This window comes from Amblyraja radiata, chromosome 13, assembly GCF_010909765.2.
Source record: "Amblyraja radiata isolate CabotCenter1 chromosome 13, sAmbRad1.1.pri, whole genome shotgun sequence".
Classification (NCBI taxonomy): Eukaryota; Metazoa; Chordata; class Chondrichthyes; order Rajiformes; family Rajidae; genus Amblyraja; species Amblyraja radiata.
In genome coordinates, this window is record NC_045968.1 from 25,724,886 (window position 1) to 25,744,414 (window position 19,529).

The following is a 19,529-nucleotide window of genomic DNA, read 5'->3' on the forward strand; positions in this document are numbered from 1 at the left end:
CTTCAGCTTATTCAGAACCCAAAAAAGTCAAGCTAATTTTTTACTTAATAAAATATCTTACACTTCAATTATTACATAACTAGGATATATATTTTTGTTAAATAAACTTTATTTCGGACTCAAGGTCCAGACAAGGGACAATATTACATAAAAATACTTTGCATATAAAACACCATAAAATACATATAAAATCTTAGTAGGTAGACAAAAATGTTGGAGAAACTCAGTGGGTGAGGCAGCATCTATGGAGCGAAGGAAATAGAATATGTTTCGGGTTGAGACCCTTCATCAGACCCAAAATGTTTCCTATTTCCTTCATTCCATAGATGTTGCCTCACCCGCTGAGTTTCTCCAGCATTTTTGTCTACCTTAGATTTTCCAGCATTTGTAGTTCCTTCTTAAATATAAAACCTTAGAATATCACATAAAAGCATCATAAATTATATATCAAAAAACACAATACATGATTTAAAACCCAGAATAAAAAAAAGATCAATGTCCTACAACGAGACAATGATACCAGTGTCTCCAAAACTGGGATTTGTAACGTGTAGTGCTAAACCTTATGTTTGACAAAGCCACGATAATTACATTTTTAGAGTCATTTATCCTGCAAATGAATTTATACATATGATTTCTTAGCATAGCTTCTAAAGTACTGATTCCTGCAGCCACAAACATGTTACTAGCACTACACCATCTGGGTTTCCTTAGCAGTGTTCTCATGGCATTATTATAGGCCACCTTTAGTCTCTGCAAACTTGTCTTTCCGTAGTTCAACCACAGGTGCGCAATATAGAGTGGTGGGCAATATGCTCTAAACAGCGACATTTTCACCCCATCTGTACACACACCAAACTTACACAAGAGAATATTCACCTGTACATACAACATACGTCGTTGCTTATAAATATCCTCATCATCTGTCATTTGTTTTGTAATAAAATGCCCAAGATATTTTACCTAATTGCAGATACTAAGATTATTGTCAGACTCTGTAAAATCAGGAAATTGTAGACATTTATCCTCTTTGGTTCTACAGATCATAACAGCACTCCTACAAGCATTATATTTAATATCATGTTCCACACCATACACAGAACATATAGTAAGGAGCTGCTGGAGACCAGCGCTAGATGAACTAAAGAGCACAAGATCATCTGCATACATAATATGGTTCACTAAAATATTACCAATCATGCACCCAGTATTCCAGGCTTTCAATTGCTTGGACAGATCATCAATATAAAGATTAAAAAGGACTGGGGACAAAATTCCCCCTTGTCTAACACCATTGCTAACCCCAAATGGGGCTGAGACCATATTGCCCCATTTTATTTGCATAGTCTGGTGGGCATACCAGTAAGCCAGAATTCACAAAATGTATTTAGGCACCCCTCTTTGACTCATTTTAACAAACAGCTTTCTATGATTAACACGACCAAAGTCTTTGGAAGCATCTGTAAAGCACATAAGAATTGAAGAGTTTTTGCCGCTATATTTGTTTGCAATCTCCTTGAGGGCATATATGTACAAGCCAGTGCCATGTTTAGCTTTAAAACCAAACTGGTTATCTGTGGAGTTAACAAACTCATTTACTCTATCCAGCAGAACTCTTTCTAAGACTTTTGACAATAAGCTGGCTAAAGCTATGGGCCTGTAATTATTTAGGCTGCCTATTTTACCAGCTTTGTTTTTAATGACCGGCACTATCAGAACACACAACATTGAGTCTGGTAACAAGCCATGAATCATAAAGCCAGTAAAGCAAATAGCAAGGAGAGGAGCTATCCTCATACTTACATACTTAAGATGTTCAGCAGAAATATGATCCAAGCCACTTGCTTTGTTGTTGGACAACTTGTTCATGGCACGATACACCTCATGTGACTTAATAGAAAGATTAAACGAGAACTTACCATTTGAAGTTTGATCTTTATTTTATGAGAAGTTGAAGTGAGGGAAAACGTGAAGAGCCCGCCAGCCGCATGCGCGTCAATCTTCAGAGCAGCTGTATGAAACCACAGACTAGTTGCTGAACTTAAGCTATAGAAAGATTAACAACCTTAGAACTACCGAATGATCTTTATGAGAAGTAGGGTTTGGAGTGGAGGGCACATATTCCCTCACTTCAACCTCTCATGAAATAAAGATCAAACTTCAAACGGTAAGTTCTCAATTAATCTTTCTATTTTATTTCGAAGTAATGTGAGTGACTACGTGAAGACTTCAAAGCTCTATGGTTTCATGCAGTAACCCAATCAGTGTGTGAAACACTTAAATAGATAAACTATTAATGGTAGAAAACATGGGTTATTAATACCATGATGCTAACTTGCATACATGGCCATTGTTCTTAACCGGACCAAAGTCCCAATTGACTTTGAGTTAGACAATAACTCGTGCAACTCTGTTCAGAATTCTATCTGCAAATATCCAGACACATTCAACCAAACTTTATAACTTCTTAGCACACACTATGTAAGCCTCTTGCTGTATGATGAAAGGGAAATATCCATTCTATTGACTGTTAATGAGCCATCAGCAATCTCTTGAGAGACTATTAAATAACAATAAAGAAACTATCTTTCATCTCATAGGTACTAGCAAGCTCAGTGTACTTGTACCTAAGTGTACAGTGTACCTAATAACACCCCCAATCTCCGCTCTGGTGGGTATGCTGTCACCTCCAAATGTACGCAATCATGCCCGTTTTGCTTATGAGATCATTCCCATAACAAGCTACCCTAATGTCAGTTATGACCCAGAGACCGAGCCAGAGATTGAGTAAAGACTGTGTTCTTTGTGCTGAAATCAGTTGCTAAAAGCATATTAAATTACTGATATAGATTGCACACTACAATGAGTGTACACAACCAGTGTCAGTTGTGCTAGCACATAAACACTTCTCTAAGCCCAAACTGAAAGCAACACAAACCTCTGTTACTTCCGTTTAAAAGTAACTCACATATTTTGTTCACAAACTCCCCATACAATTGTGCAGAGCTAGCTGCCCGAGAAACTGGCTACCCCAGCCATCACTCATGACCGAGCAAATAGGAACTGCTTCAGCCACCTTACAATGGCCTTAATGAAAAAAACAGTTGTCATTTCTTAAATTTCATGTTGCCTCATCCTTAATATCGTAAGAGGTATCTACTGATAAACCCGTAAGTTTTATCTGCTGCAAATTTAGCATGTTATCTAAAACTCGATGACACAATGCCCTTTGATCTGACCAGGGCAGCATAAGCTTCCACCACTGGCTTTGGTATCAAAACACCAGATAACCTGTGCCTCTTGTGTATAGATATGGCAAAGTATGCCTCTTCAAGATCGACTCACTGAATCAGCTAAATTTCTGAAAGCCAATCATCCATCTTAAACTGGGTAACTAAACACATGGTTTTCAAGGGAAATTGGACACTTGGTTCGGAAAAAGAGGGAGATCTACAATATTTATAGGCAGCATGGAGTAAATGAGGTGCTTGAGGAGTATAAAGAATGTAAAAAGAATCTTAAGAAAGAAATTAGAAAAGCTAAAAGAAGATATGAGGTTGCTTTGGCAAGTAAGGTGAAAGTAAATCCAAAGGGTTTCTACAGCTATATTAATAGCAAAAGGATAACGAGGGATAAAATTGGTCCATTAGAGAGTCAGAGTGGACAGCTATCTGCAGAGCCAAAAGAGATGGGGGAGATATTGAACAATTTCTTTTCTTTGGTATTCATCAAGGAGAAGGATATTGAATTATGTGAGGTAAGGGAAACAAGTAGAGTAGCTATGGAAACTATGAGATTCAAATAAGAGGAAGTACTGACACTTTTGAGAAATATAAAAGTGGATAAGTCTCCAGGTCCGGACAGGATATTCCCTAGGACATTGAGGGAAGTTAGTGTAGAAATAGCAGTGGCTATGACAGAAATATTTCAAATGTCATTAGAAACGGGAATAGTGCCGGAGGATTGGCGTACTGCGCATGTTGTTCCATTGCTTAAAAAGGGGGCTAAGAGTAAACCTAGCAATTATAGACCTGTTAGTTTGACGTCAGTGGTGGGCAAATTAATGGAAAGGATACTTAGAGATAATATATATAAGCATCTGGATAAACAGGGTCTGATTAGGAACAGTCAACATGGATTTGTGTCTGGAAGGTCATGTTTGACTAATCTTCTTGAATTTTTTGAAGAGGTTACTCGGGAAATTGATGAGCGTAAAGTGGATGTTGTATATATGGACTTCAGTAAGGCCATTGACAAGGTTCCTCATGGAAGGTTGGTTAAGAAGGTTCAATGGTTGGGTATTAATGGTGGAGTATCAAGATGGATTCAACAGTGGCTGAAGGGAGATGCCAAGAGTAATGGTGGATGGTTGTTTGTCAGGTTGGAGGCCAGTGACTAGTGGGGTGCCACAGGGATCTGTGTTGGGTCCACTGTTGTTTGTCATGTACATCAATGATCTGGATGATGGTGTGGTAAATTGGATGAGTAAGTATGCAGATGATACTAAGATAGGTGAGGTTGTGGATAATGAAGTAGATTTTCAAAGTCTACAGAGAGATTTATGCCAGTTGGAAGAGTGGGCTGAAAGATGGCAGATGGAGTTTAATGCTGATAAATGTGAGGTGCTACATCTTGGCAGGACAAATCAAAACAGGACGTACATGGTAAATGGTAGGGAATTGAAGAATGCAGGTGAACAGAGGGATCTGGGAATAACTGCACAGTTCCCTGAAAGTGGAATCTCATGTAGATAGGGTGGTAAAGAAAGCTTTTGGTGTGCTGGCCTTTATAAATCAGAGCATTGAGTATAGAAGTTGGGATGTAATGTTAAAATTGTACAAGGCATTGGTGAGGCCAATTCTGGAGTATGGTGTACAATTTTGGTCGCCTAATTATAGGAAGGATGTCAACAAAATAGAGAGAGTACAGAGGAGATTTACTAGAATGTTGCCTGGGTTTCAGCAACTACGTTACAGAGAAAGGTTGAACAAGTTAGGGCTTTATTCTTTGGAGCGCAGAAGGTTAAGGGGGGACTTGATAGAGGTCTTTAAAATGATGAGAGGGATAGACAGAGTTGACGTGGATAAGCTTTTCCCACTGAGAGTAGGGAAGATTCAAACAAGGGGACATGACTTGAGAATTAAGGGACTGAAGTTTAGGGGTAACATGAGGGGAAACTTCTTTACTCAGAGAGTGGTGGCTGTGTGGAATGAGCTTCCAGGAAAGGTGGTGGAGGCAGGTTCGTTTTTATCATTTAAAAATAAATTGGATAGTTATATGGACGGGAAAGGAATGGAGGGTTATGGTCTGAGCGCAGGTATATGGGACTAGGGGAGAATACGTGTTCGGCACGGACTAGAAGTGTCAAGATGGCCTGTTTCCGTGCTGTAATTGTTATATGGTTATATGGTTATATGATCAGATTAGCCAAATCCTAACCTGATTTGGCATGCTCCACGTTTCTGTAATCTTGAGAAATATCAGAAATATACCCCTCTTGTTCTTGGCCAGACTACTCATCCTCTGTGAGATGTCACTAATTCTACTTGGAACCACCGTTCCTCTATTGATCATACGGACAGAAATGTTTTGGCTTCTCTAGCCGCGGAAGATGCTAGTTATTCATACATTTCGCTGATAACATATAATAGTAAGATTAAACGAGAACTTACCAGTTCGAAGTTTGATCTGTATTTTATGAGGAGTTACGATGAGGGATTACGTGAAGAACCCGTCCAGAACGCATGAGCGACATACTTCAAAGCAGCGGTGTGGAATCACAGAAAGACACAATAATTGAAATAAACATAGTAAAGAAAAGGAGAACTTAAATACCAATTGATCTCTATAATTGAGGGTGGGAGCGGAGGGCACGTAATCCCTCATCGTAACTCCTCATTAAATACAGATCAAACTTCGAACTGGTAAGTTCTCGTTTAATCTTACTATTTTACTTCGGAGTCACGTGAGTGACTATGTGAAGACTTTAAAGCTCTGTGATTTCAAACCGTGTAACAGTTCATACTTCACTCACTGCCGAAGTCAATCGAGGGAGGAAGTATGTTATCGTAATCTACCATGAATCTGTTTGTAAAAACAATAATGGTGTTTATTAAACAATAACAAAAACAAATTGCTCCCCCGGGCTTAAATTATATATTTGCAGATTCTAATATTTTTTCTGCAAATGATGCAGGTTCTGCCAACAGCTTATTATAAAAAGTTTGAAATGTTTTTTCCCCAGACCACCCCGCTGTAGCCAGGATGTGGTCCATAGGCACGTCCATCCTCTTAGCCACCGACGTGGATGCTGCCCTGGTGGAGTGAGATTTATACACGTTAGTATTTACACCAGCGGCTTTCAGCACCTGCTTGAGCCATCTTGAAATAGTTTGGCTCGTCACCCGACCATGAGGTTTCTTGTGGCTGACCCATAAGGCTTTTTCTCTCCCTCGGGGAATTCTTGTTGTGTCAATATAGTTCAATAAGTGGGTCATGACACATAACCGTGGTTTAGGTGGGTAAGCCCGGAATTCCATGACTGGGCTTGATGTTCCTGGCTTGCTCTGTTTGACCAGTCCCTGGATGGTAAATGAGACACAGTCTGGTGTTACAACCATGTTGTCCAATCGTAATAGATGAAGGGACTGGACTCTTTGTGCTGAGACAAGTGCCATCAGCATGACCCGTCTTCAGGGTTAATAGTTCCAAGGTGAGGGACCTGGCTGGTGACCATCCCCTAAGGTATGTCAGGACCACACTGACATCCCAGATTTGGGTGTACCTAGTTCTGGGGGGATTAGAGTTAAATATGCCTCTCATGAGCTGGATCACCGGTGGTACCCCATGGCCTGTTGTCCTGGTGCCTGAATTAAATAGGCTGACAGAGCACTTCTGGCTGTATTAATGGCGCTGTAGCTGAGTCCTTCATTGTGGTGAAGGCCTGCCAGGAACTCCAGTATATTGGTTACAGTTGTAGTTGAGTATGTGGTTCCCGTGTTCGAACAGTATCTTTCCCACTTCTTGATGATTGACAAGTATTGTTTCCTTGTGGATATGCGGTGGGATGCTGTCATCGTGTTGATAGTGTTTTCTGACAATCCCAGGCCGAGCAGAGGTCTTCTCAAAATCTGCAACCCAGTAGTTTAATTTTATCGTGGCATGGGTGGCTTATGCCTGATACTGGGTGAGTTAACAAGTCTGGGCTACTGGGAAAAGTCATTGGGGTCTCGACGACCATGTCGAGGACCACTGGGAACCATTGCTGTGTAGGCCAGTCAGGTACTATCGAAATACTTGAAGCAGAGTCCATCTGTATTTTGCGTAGTACCCGACTGATGAGGCAGAAGGAAGGAAAAGCATAAAAGAAGAATTTTCCCCAGTCCAGCGCGAACGCATCTATCGCTGCTGCCTCAGGGTCTGGTTCCCAAGCGACATACATTGGAACCTGGTGATTTAGTCTGGATGCAAATAGATCGATATCTGGCATGCCATATTGCTTTGTAATTTTAGCAAATGCTTTGGGATTTAACATCCATTCGGTGTTATCATTGAATTTGTGTGACCTGGTGTCTGCCACTGTATTTAGCTTACCTGGTAGGTAATTTACTGATAGCCAAATATGTCTGTCGACACACCATTGCCAGATTGTGTTGACCAAATTGTCACATGATATCGATTTTATACCGCCCATATGGTTAATATAGGCCACCACCGTGGTATTATCTATTTGTAAACGAACATGCAAGTGATGCATATTTGTTGAATATGCTTTTAAGCCATAAAATGCACCCAACATTTCCAGATAATTTATGCCCAGTGTTTGTAGTAAAGATGACTAGATTAGTCCATCTACCACCTGTGCTGGATATAGTATTAGTTGCTCCCCAGCCTTGAGCACTGGCATCTGTTTGAACAATTAGCGTGATGATGATGATAGGGTTGGAACTATGCCAAATGTTCCCTACCCACCACTGTAACGCTTCAGTGGGTAATTTCATGACTCGATCAAAGTGACCTGCATGTCGTTTTAACGCCTGCACTTTTGCTCTTTGTAAGTTTTGATCGTGCAGAGGTCCAAATTGTGTAGCTGGAAATGCTGCTACCATTTTTCCAATTACTCTTGCCACTTGTCGAATGGTTGGTCGATCGTTGACCATTAAATTGTTACATGTTTGTGCCAATTCTGCTGCTTTGTCTTTTGGCAAGGTTACAGACATGTGGACTGAGTTAATTGTGAATCCCAGATAGTCCATGGTTGTGGATGGCATCAACTTAGATTTATCTGGATGTAAGACAAATCCCAAGGTTTCAAACAATTGTTTGGTAGCTGACACAGCTGATATAGCCAATTCCATGGTTTTGCCTACTATTAAGATATCATCAAGACATGCCATGACACTATGTTTCTGTTTTCTTAATATTGCCAAGGCTGGTTTTAATATCTTGGTGAATAATCTTGGGGCTGATGTTAATCCTACAGGCAACGCTTTAAACTGCCATTGTTGTCACATCCAGGTAAATTTCAGGTATCTGCGATGATCCTTTTGAATGGGTACTGAATAGTAAGCATCTTTAAGGTCGATGCTTGCCATGAAGTATCCTTTGGAAATCAGTTGTTTGGCAGTTACAAACGTTTCCATTTTGAAATGTATATACTTAACAAACATATTTAGTGAAGTTAAGTCAATGATGATGCGACGTCCACCATCTTTTTTATTTTTAGTGAATATATTTGAGACAAATTCCAAGGGTTCATGTTTGTTTTTTTCAATGATACCCTTTGTGAGTAGCTTCACCAGTTCTGCTTGGCCCTCTAGTTTTTCTTTAACTGAGAAGGAAAAGACCCTTTGGGGTGTATGCTGAACTGGTGGCATGTTTTCTTGAACAAATTCTATTTTGTATCCATGAATGCTGTTGAGTATATATTTATCATTCGTGATAGACCTCCATGCTTCCACAAACAGGGGTAATCTCCCCCTTGTTGGTATAGATCCCCCACTTTCTATATGCTGGTAGGAACCAGACCCACCTACCTCCATGGTTATGGGTGTTTCTTCTGTTTCTTCGTTGGACGATGTGTTGTCTGATGTGCTGCTGGTTGGGGGTGGCACATTTTCCATGGGGCCTGGCCTAAAAAAGGCTTTCGGGGGTAATGTGCGGACCCGGAGCTTTCACCAGTCCCATGAGGCTGACGTTGACTGGCGGACGCGGTGGGGTACTGCTGCTTGGATTTTGTGGGTCTGCTTGTCCCGGGGCCTGCCCTCATGAGGCCAAATGTTTTGGACTCTTCTTCCAGGTCTTTCACTTTTTTAGAGAGGTCCTTACCGAAGAGCAGGATTTGTGGCTCTGAGGCCGGTGTTTTGCACAACCCTGCGAATTTCGGGTTGAGGGCAGGTCTTATTATCTCCTTATGGAGGTTGTTGATCTCGAATTGGGTGTTACACAGCAGTTCTAATGTATCCTGCTGGTTTGTGGTCATTTCCACCCCATCCACGGAACGAGCATAGGAAGTGATGGCTGACGTCAGGAACCTGAGAATCCGCTGTAATTTTAGTTCTTGGTTTCGGATGTTTTGCCCAACGTGCCCCCAGATTTGGCTGTTGACGGCCGGCACATTGAGCGAGGTGCATTTTTCTTGGGCCGAATACAGCTCTAGTGCCTCATTGACTACCTGCTCTTGTAGGGGTTTGAAGGACAGGTAGTCTATACTGGCCGCCAGTTTTGGCTCTAATGGCCGTCCTGCTCGTAGCGGTTGACCACACCCAGCAGCTCTTCCTGGTCCTGTACCCCAAGCGTACTCCCGACATCTTCGGCCAGTGATCCCTCTTCTTGACCAGCCCAGCCCTGGTCGCCAACGCTGCCCTCGGCTGAGGGGGAAGCGATGGCCAGTGCCTTGTGAGGCACTGTGGCGGGAGTGCCTGACTCCCTTGGCAAGATTGCTCCAGCTCCCGAAGCAAGTCTCGCTGGAGCATTTGCTCCATGAGTCGCTCCATGCGACTCATGCGGCTGTCACTGCCGCGTTCGGGCGGTGAGACATCCCCGTCCGAGGAGTCGGATACCACCGGCCGGTTTGTCTTCCGCGGTGATTTACTTCCAGCCCGCTGCTCAGGCTGCGCTAGCGGGACTGGGCTCGGCTCGGTGTCAGGAATAGCGGACCGCAGGGTGTGCGGTCCTGCCGCCTCTTGCCCCCCACTGATGGAATGCTCCTCTGTTGGAGTCGAACGGGGGGCGGTCTTCTTTGCTTGCCTTGTTTTGCTCATGTTTCCAGTTGTCTCGACCTGGTGAGACAAAACAAAGCAACGACCTCAGAATAAACTTACCTGACGGTCCGTCTTTTTTCATCTGTAGCGGGAGTGCCCTGTACTCCCATTCGTCGCTGTTGCACTGCGTGAACGCTCATGTCGCGCATGCGTGCTAGACGGGTTCTTCACGTAGTCACTCACGTGACTCCGAAGTAAAATCAGAACCTTATGACTAGAGCTGAAAACACAGTATCCACTTGATGTGGGAATACGAGTTCCCTGTCAACTCTTGACTATTAGAGTCACCACGAATCCTCAGTGTTTTTCCTCATAATTGAATTTAAGATAATGCAAGCCTGACCCAAGAATTGCTTCACTGTCCTCTGACTGAAACCACCTGTCTGAGTCGCTAGTGTGCGCAACACAATCTCTTCGACCAGCCACTCAATCAGGAATACTGGTATTGAGAGCCTAATATAAGTGTAACTATCTGTAGGTAAAAACACTTTGCTTGACAATATTAAATTATTACATTGACAGAACTGAGCCATATGATTGGCAAATAATGCGTTCCTATAGTCCCACATAGGAGATTATTGGGCAAAATTATGGCACATGCTGTTGGGGGTAGAGTGCTGACATAGATAGAGAAGTGGTTGGCTGACATGAAACAAAGAGTAGGGATTAACAGGTCCCTTTCAGAATGGCAGGCAGTGACTAGTGGGGAACCGCAAGACTCGGTGCTGGGACCGCAGCTATTTACAATGTACATCAATGATTTGGATGAAGGGATTCAAAGTAACATTAGCAAATTTGCAGATGACACAAAGCTGGGTGGCAGTGTGATCTGTGAGGAGGATGCTATGAGAATGCAGGGTGACTTGGGCAGGTTGGGGGAGTGGACAGATGCATGGCAGATGAAGTTTAATGCGGATAAATGTGAGGTTATCCACTTTGGTAGCAAAAACAGGAAGGCAGATTACTAAACAATGGAGTCAAGTTGGGGAAAAAGGGAAGTACAACGGGATCTGGGGGTCCTTGTACATCAGTCTATGAAAGTAAGCATGCAGGTACAGCAGGCAGTGAAGAAAGCGAATGGCATGTTGGCCTTTTTATCAAGAGGAATCGAATATATGAGCAAAGAGGTCCTTCTGCAGTTGTACAGAGCCCTAGTGAGACCATACCTGGAGTATTGTGTGCAGCTTTGGTTCCTTAATTTGAGGAAGGACATTCTTGCGTAGGTGCAGCGTAGGTTTACAAGGTTAATGCCCGGGTTGTCATATGCTGAGAGAATGGAGAGGCTGGGCTTGTACACTCTGGTGTTTAGAAGGATGAGAGAGGATCTCATTGAAACATATAAGATTGTTAAGGGTTTGTACACACTAGAGGCAGGAAACCTGTTCCTGATATTGTGGGAGTCCAGAACCAGGGGCCACAGTTTAAGAGTAAGGAGGAAGCCATTTAGAATGGAGATAAGGAAACACTTTTACTCACAGAGCCTGGTGAGTCTGTGGAATTCTCCGCCTCAGAGGGCGGTGGAGGCGGGTTCTCTGGATACTCCAGCATTTTGTGTCTATCTTCGGTTTAAATCAACATCTGCATTTCCTTCCAACACTATAATTTTAATAACCAGTTTGTCTTCTGTCATTTATATATCTTGCACACCTGCAGCCTTCCCCCTTTTGATTTGTTTTGACCCCCTTGTGTCATTTGCAGTCCACACTCGACACTCGTGCTGTTACATAGAAACATAGAAAATACTCCAGATGAGGTCTCACCAGGGCCATGTACAACTGCAGTAGGACCTCTTTGCTCCTAAACTCAAATCCTCTCACAATAAAGGCCAATATTTCATTAATTATCTTCACTGCCTGTTGTACCTGCATGCTTACTTTCAGTGACTGGTGTACAAGCACACCCAGGTTTGCGTTGCTTCTCCTTTTCCGAATCTGACATAATTCATATAATAATCTGCCACCTGTTCAAGTTCAAGTTTGCATTTATTGTCACTTAACCAACTAAGATACAGTGAAATTTGTGTTACCATACAGCCCTACTAAGTGAAAAGAACACAATACACACAGAAAATAAAATTTAACATAAACATCCACCACAGTTGAATCAACATTCCTCACTGTGATGGAAGGCAATAAAGTCCAGTCATCTTCCTCTTTGTTCACCGTGGTCAGGGCCTTGAACCGTCCGCTATTGCCATTGTCGACAGTCCAGGTCCTCTCGTCAGGATGATCGAAACTCCGGCATCGGGACGGATTGGAACACTCCATGGCATGGAGCTCCCGAGTCGGCCACTTCTTACCGGAGACTGCGGACTTACTTTGAGTGACTGATGTGCAAGCACACCCAGGTTTCGTTGCACCTTCCCTTCTCCTAATGTGACAGCATTAAGATAATAATCTGCCTTATTGTTCTTGCCACCAGTGGATAACCTCACATTTATCCACATTGTACTGCATCTGCCATGCATCTGCCCACTCACCCAATGTTCCCGTCGGTACCCGGACGGGGTGCCGACAGACAAGAAGCCGAAGCAAAGAAGTCGATGCAAAAGAACGGAATGGAAACGAGACCGAAACGCCAATAAACCGAAAGAGTCCGGACGAAACGCCTACTAACGGAAATGAAGGGACGCCTAAATGCAAACTAACCGAAAGGGCGGGACGCCTAAAAGCCAAGGAACCGAAAAGCTGCATCGCCTAAAAGCAAACTTACCGAATGGCCGCTCTGTCGAAACGCCACCTACCCGAAAGGACCGACTGCCGCTCAACAGAAAAGTTCAATAACGGACATGACGTTCCCGGGGGCGGGACTTGTCAGTGATTGGTCCAGACCCCCGCGTCCATCACATCACTGTGAAGGCATGAACATTGTCCCAAACCTCCGCTCCACCGGACCCTCAGCCCATGGAGGGTGGCCGTGGGAGAGGGTGGCCGTGGGAAAGTGGGGGCTGTCCACCTTCGGCCACTTTCAACCTTGTGCTTGGGTTCAGGTTGCCCAGTCACCTATGGCTTGTGTGGGAAAATGAATCCCATGCTCCTGTCTCCCCCTTCTCTCTCCCCTCTTCTCTCTCTCTCCCTTCTGTCTCTCCCTTCTCTCTCCCTTCTCTCTCCCTTCTCTCTCCTCTTCTCTCACCTCTTCTCTCTCTCTCTCCCTTCTCTCACTCTCTCCCTCCTTTCTTAAAAAGTGCAGTTACATTGGCTACCCTCCAGTCCACAGGAACAGATCCAGAGTTGAGAGAACATTGGAAAATGATCACCAATGCTTCCACGTTTTCAAGGGACACGTCTTTGAGTACTCAGGGATGCCGACCATCAACCCCTGGTGATTTATCTGTCTTCAGTACCAACAGTTTACTTAACACCATTTCCTGACTAATGTGGATTCCCTTCGGTTCCTCCTACTAGATCCTCGGTACCCTCGTATTTCTGGGAGATTATTTGTGTCTTCCTTAGTGAAGACAGAACCAAAGTACTCATTTAACTGTTCTGCATTATCCTTGTTTCCCATTATAAATTCATAAGTCTCTGATTGTAAGGGTCCTACATTTGTCTTCACTAATCTTTGTTTTTACATATCTAAAGAAGATTTTAGAGTCCGTTTTTAGACACCCCGCAAGCTTTCTTTCATGCTCTTCCCCTGCCCTCTTAATTAATCCCTTTGTCCTCTTCTGTTGAGTTTTAAATTTCTCCCAGTCCTCTGGTTTGCTGCTTCCTCTGGCCAATTTATATGCCTTTTCCCTTGGATTTAACACTATCTTTGATTTCCCTCATTAGCCACGGTTGGGCCGCCTTCCCCGTTTTATTTTTTAGGGATGAACAAATTTTGAAGTTTAAATCTTTGCCATTCCATCTCCACCGTCAACCCTTTAAGTATAATTTGCCAGTCTATCCTAACCAATTCCTGTCTCATCCCTTCATAGCCACCTTTATTTAAGTTCAGGACCCTAGTCTCTGAATTAACCATCTCACTTTCCATCCTAGTGCAGAATTCCACCATATTATGGTCACTCTTGCCCAATGGGCTTTTCACAACAAGAACACTAACTAATCTTTCTTCATTACACAATACAATATTATAAGCTACTCATCTTTTTTTTAATTATTAAAATTGCCTACATTGCTGCATAATGGCAGGACAGTCATGAGAGAATGGAGCAGCTGGGCTTGTACACTCTGGAGTTTAGAAGGATGAGAGAGCATCTCATTGAAACATATAAGATTTTTAAGGGCTTGGACACGCTAGAGGCAGGAAACATGTTCCCAATGTTGGGGGAGTCCAGAACCAGGGGCCACAGTTTAAGAATAAGGAGTAAGCCATTTAGAACGGAGACGAGGAAATACTTTTTCTCACAGAGAGTGGTGAGTCTGTGGAATTCTCTGCCTCAGAGGGCAGTGGAGGCAGGTTCTCTGGATGCTTTCAAGACAGGGCTAGATAGGGCTCTTAAAAATAGCGGAGTCAGGGGATATGGGGAGAAGGCAGAATTGGGGATGATCAGCCATGATCACATTGAATGCCGGTGCTGGCTCGAAGGGCCGAATGGCCTACTCCTGCACCTATTGTGTATTGTCTATTGTCTAATTCATATCTCATTGACAGAAAATTCTCTCTCACTGTCACACTGATGGACAGTCATAAATGATGAAATCTCCCTTTTGGGCACTCCCATCATTCATAAATAAAATAAAGCAAACATAAACTCAAGATACCAGTTGCCAAATTAAACAACCGAGGACAGTCTCACGAAACATCTTCATTGACACTGCCAGTTTAAAACAGGTAAGTGGCAAAGCTCGTAAACATATTTACTTTGGAATTATACTGTATTTGGTTCTTCACTTGGAAAAAAGTGTTTTATTTCCCATGTTTTTGGGTTCTGTTGATATCTTCAAATGGAAAGTGATCTGTGGAAAAATATAAAAATGGAATGTCTAGAAATCCTCCAGATGCCAAACATTTAACTTCCCATTCCCATACTGAGCTTTCTGTCCTGGGCCCCCTCCACTGTCAGTGTGAGGTCACACACAAATTTGAGGAACAGCATCTCTGATTTCTCTGGGCAGCTTACAACCCAGCGGTATGAATATCAATGTTTTTTCTAATTTTAAGTGATCCTTGAATTTCCTCTCTCTCCATCCCTCTCCCACCCTAGTTGTCCTGCTAGTTTCACTGTTCGTATCCCTCTGTTATCTCCTCTTCCACAGCCAACACTGGACCATTGTGGTCTCCAATGTAACTGGGTTTTCTGTGCCGGCTCTGATTTATTCTGAACCTTTATATACCTCGTTTCCCTCTCCCCTGACTCTCAGTCTGAAGAAGGGTCTTGACCCGAAATATCACCTATTTCTTTTCTCGGAGTTGCTGCCTGACCCGCTGAGTTACTCCAGCATTTTGTGTCTCTCTTCAGCTCTCAACATGCCTTGGTAGTTTATGAATGTCTTATCCTGTATTCTTGATTTCACCAACTACCCGAGCTAATCAATCAACAAAATTTGTATCTGTGCTATCATATTCATTGAAGATAGACATAAAATGCTGGAGTAACTCAGTGCGACATGCAGCATCTCTGGAGGGAAGGAATGGGTGACATTTTGGCTCGAGACTCTGTTTCAGAGTCTGAAGAATGGTTCGTCTGAGGAAGGGTTTGGAGAAGCATCTCGACCCGAAACCTCACCCATTCCTTCTCTACAGAGATGCTGCCTATCCCGTTGCATTTTGTGTCTATCTTCGGTTTAAACCAACACCTGCATTTCCTTCCAACACTATAATTTTAATAACCAGTTTGTCTTCTGTCATTTATATATCTTGCACGCCTGCAGCCTTCCCCCTTTTGATTTGTTTTGACCCCCTTGTGTCATTTGCAGTACGCACTCGACACTCGTGCTGTTACATAGAAACATAGAAAATAGGTGCAGGAGGATAGAAAATAGGTGCCGCCAAAGTGGATAACCTCACATTTATCTATATTATACTGCATCTGCCCACTCACTCAACCTGTCCAGGTCACCCTGCAACCTCCTAACATCCTCTTCACAGTTCACACTGCCACCCAGCTTTGTGTCATCCGCAAACTTGCTAGTGTTGCTCCTAATTCCCTCTTCCAAATCATTAATATATATGGTAAACAGTTGCGGCCCCAACACCGAGCCTTGCGGCACTCCACTCGCCACTGCCTGCCATTCTGAAAAGGACCCGTTCACTCCTACTCTTTGCTTCCGGTCCGCCAACCAATTTTCTATCCATGCCAACAACCTACCCCCAATACCATGTGCTCTAATTTTAGTCACCAGTCTCCCGTGCGGGACCTTATCAAAGGCTTTCTGAAAGTCTAGATACACTACATCCACTGGCTACCCTTCATCCATTTTACTTGTCACATCCTCAAAAAATTCCAGAAGATTAGTCAAGCATGATTTCCCTTTCATAAATAAATACGTTGACTTGGACTCCAGTGTTATTCAAATTGTCCGCAAGAAAAGTATGATTACATCGAAGCAATTAGTCCAAAGGAACACTAAGTGTATTGTGAAGAAGGGTCCCCACCCGAAATGCCACTTAGCAATATTCTCCAGAAATGCTGCCTATCCTGCTGAGTGACTCCAACATTCTGCCTATCTGCCATTTAAGTCAATTTGGAACTACAGCAACACATTAGGCATCCAATATTATATCACTGTTTGTGTATAATATTCTGCATGAATTATTTCCTTTAAAAGTGACTTTTGCCTAATCGCGTTATAAATATGATTTCAATGGTTCAACATCTTTTGTTTTTGCTCAATAGACATTTATGGTAGCTGACTGGTTTTACTACCAAATATGAACTTGAATGTAACAAATACTGTTCTGCTGAAGCCAGGTTAAAAATGAGGCTTTTTAGATCTTTTGTTTTTCATCAGAATGATTATGGATATGAATGCTTTAATGACCTTGATGTCAAGCACAATTTTAACATTGGGTGTTGAAGAGAAATGACACTTCATTGGTTCCATGGGATCAGTACTAGGTTCCATGACAAAGGAGTGATAGAATGTTCTGTTTCATTTTCTCGTTCTCTTATAATTCCAAACCAAAGCTTTGGAGCTTGGAAGAATATGTGAGGCAGGACTAATGTAAATAAAGGCACGTCTTGGTGATTTAAAACTTCAGAAAGATTGCTCTGAGAATGTAGATTTGCAAAGCAAGTTTCTTTTATACGCAATGTGCTGCCAGGGAGGTGATAGAAGCATTCACGACAGCAACATTTCAAAGGCTTTTATATAGAAGAAAGAAGAGGCAGGGAATAGAGGGGTTTGGACCATGTGTAGGCAGATGGAATTATTTAGATTGGCTTCATGGTACAGGTATTGGAGGCTGAAGAACCTATTCCTGTGTTAATCTATGACTGTTAATTAGTTTTATCTGTCGTGATTAACCTGTTAATTTGTTAATTCATTTTCACACATTTCAACCCACATATCTACTGTCTCCTTCTCCCCTGACTCTCAGTCTGAAACAGGGTCTCGACCCAAAACGTTACCCATTCCTTCTCACCAGAGATGCTGCCTGTCCTGCTGAGTTACTCCAGCATTTTGTGCCTGTCTTCGGTGTAAACCAGCACCTGCAGTTCCTTCCTACATGTTAATTTGTTAATGGGTTCAACCAAATTGATATTGCTTTTAAAATTCATTGTAGTTTAGCATTAATTACAGCAGTAAAAGATAGTTGAAGATTTACAAAACAGTCTGGCCCCAGAAGTCAATAATTTCTTGCACCTCCGAGCAATCAAGCGCAGTATTTATGTTTTAAGTCCAGGGGGGGGGGGGATAATGACAGAGTCTCCTCATGGCGATCCCTGGAAGCGATGATGCGATGCACTCTGTGACGACAGAAGCAAACAAACACCCAGCTACATCGTCTGACACACGAGTGAACGACGATCAGTGGAAGGACGTGTCAACCACTGCTGTAGAAATGTCCTTGGGGACTTCCTCTTCTGAGCTCTTTGGTTAAAGGTTTTCAATGAAAATGTTGTCATGTTCATGTTGTAGGAGAGACTAGGAAGATATGAGAAAAGAGAAATGGCGTTTATCTAGGTTCTCTTGTAAGGAAGTGTTTCCGGACAAGGATTATGTTTTGAATAAAAATACCCACAGTCAAGACACCCTTACAAGGCGGGACTTGTATGCACTATAATAGAAAGTGCAAGATTCTTGATTGAAGTGCAATATCCTCCAGGGTCATAAGATGTTTGAGGGGTAATCCTCTGTACTTTACAATCTTCCACTGAAAAGTCAACCCTAATTTCAGTTCCTATTTCTTCCAAGTCTCCACGCTAACAATATGATTAACAATATGTTTCTTATAGAAACATATAAAATACTTAAAAGTTTGGACAGGCTAGATATAGAAAAAATGTTCCCGATGGTGGGTGATCGGTGGTGGGGAAGATGCTGGAGTCAATTATAAAAGATGAGATAGCCGAACATTTGGATAGCAGTAACAGGATCGGTCCGAGTCAGCATGGATTTACGAAGGGGAAATCATGCTTGACTAATCTTCTGGAATTTTTTGAAGATGTAACTAGGATAATGGACAAGTGAGAGCCAGTGGATGTAGTGTACCTGGACTTTCAGAAATCATTTGATAAGGTCCCTCATAGGAGATTAGTGGGCAAAATTAGGGCACATGGTATTGGGGGTTGAGTGCTGACTTGGATAGAGAAGTGGTTGGCAGACAGGAAACAAAGAGTAGGGATTAACAGGTCCCTTTCAGAATGGAAGGCAGTGACTAGTGGGGTACCGCAAGGCTCGGTGCTGGGACCGCCGCTATTTACAATATACATCAATGATTTGGATGATGGGATTGAAAGTAACATTAGCAAATTTGCAGATGACACAAAGCTGGGTGGCAGTGTGAACTGTGAGGAGTCTATGAGAATGCAGAGTGACTTGGACAGTTAGGGGAGTGGGCAGATGCATGGCAGATTAAGTTTAATGCAGATAAATGTTAGGTTACTTTGGTAACAAAAACAGGAAGGCAGATTACTATCTAAATGGCATCAAGTTGGGAAAAGGGGAAGTACAATGGGATATGGTGGTCCTTGTACATCAGTCTATGAAAGTAAGCATGCAGGTAAAGCAGGCAGTGAAGAAAGCGAATGCCTTTATAACAAGAGGAATCGAATATAGGAGCAAAGAGGTCCTTCTGCAGTTGTACAAAACCCTAGTGAGACCACACCTGGTGTATTGTGTGCAGTTTTGGTGCCCTAATTTGAGGAAGGACATACTT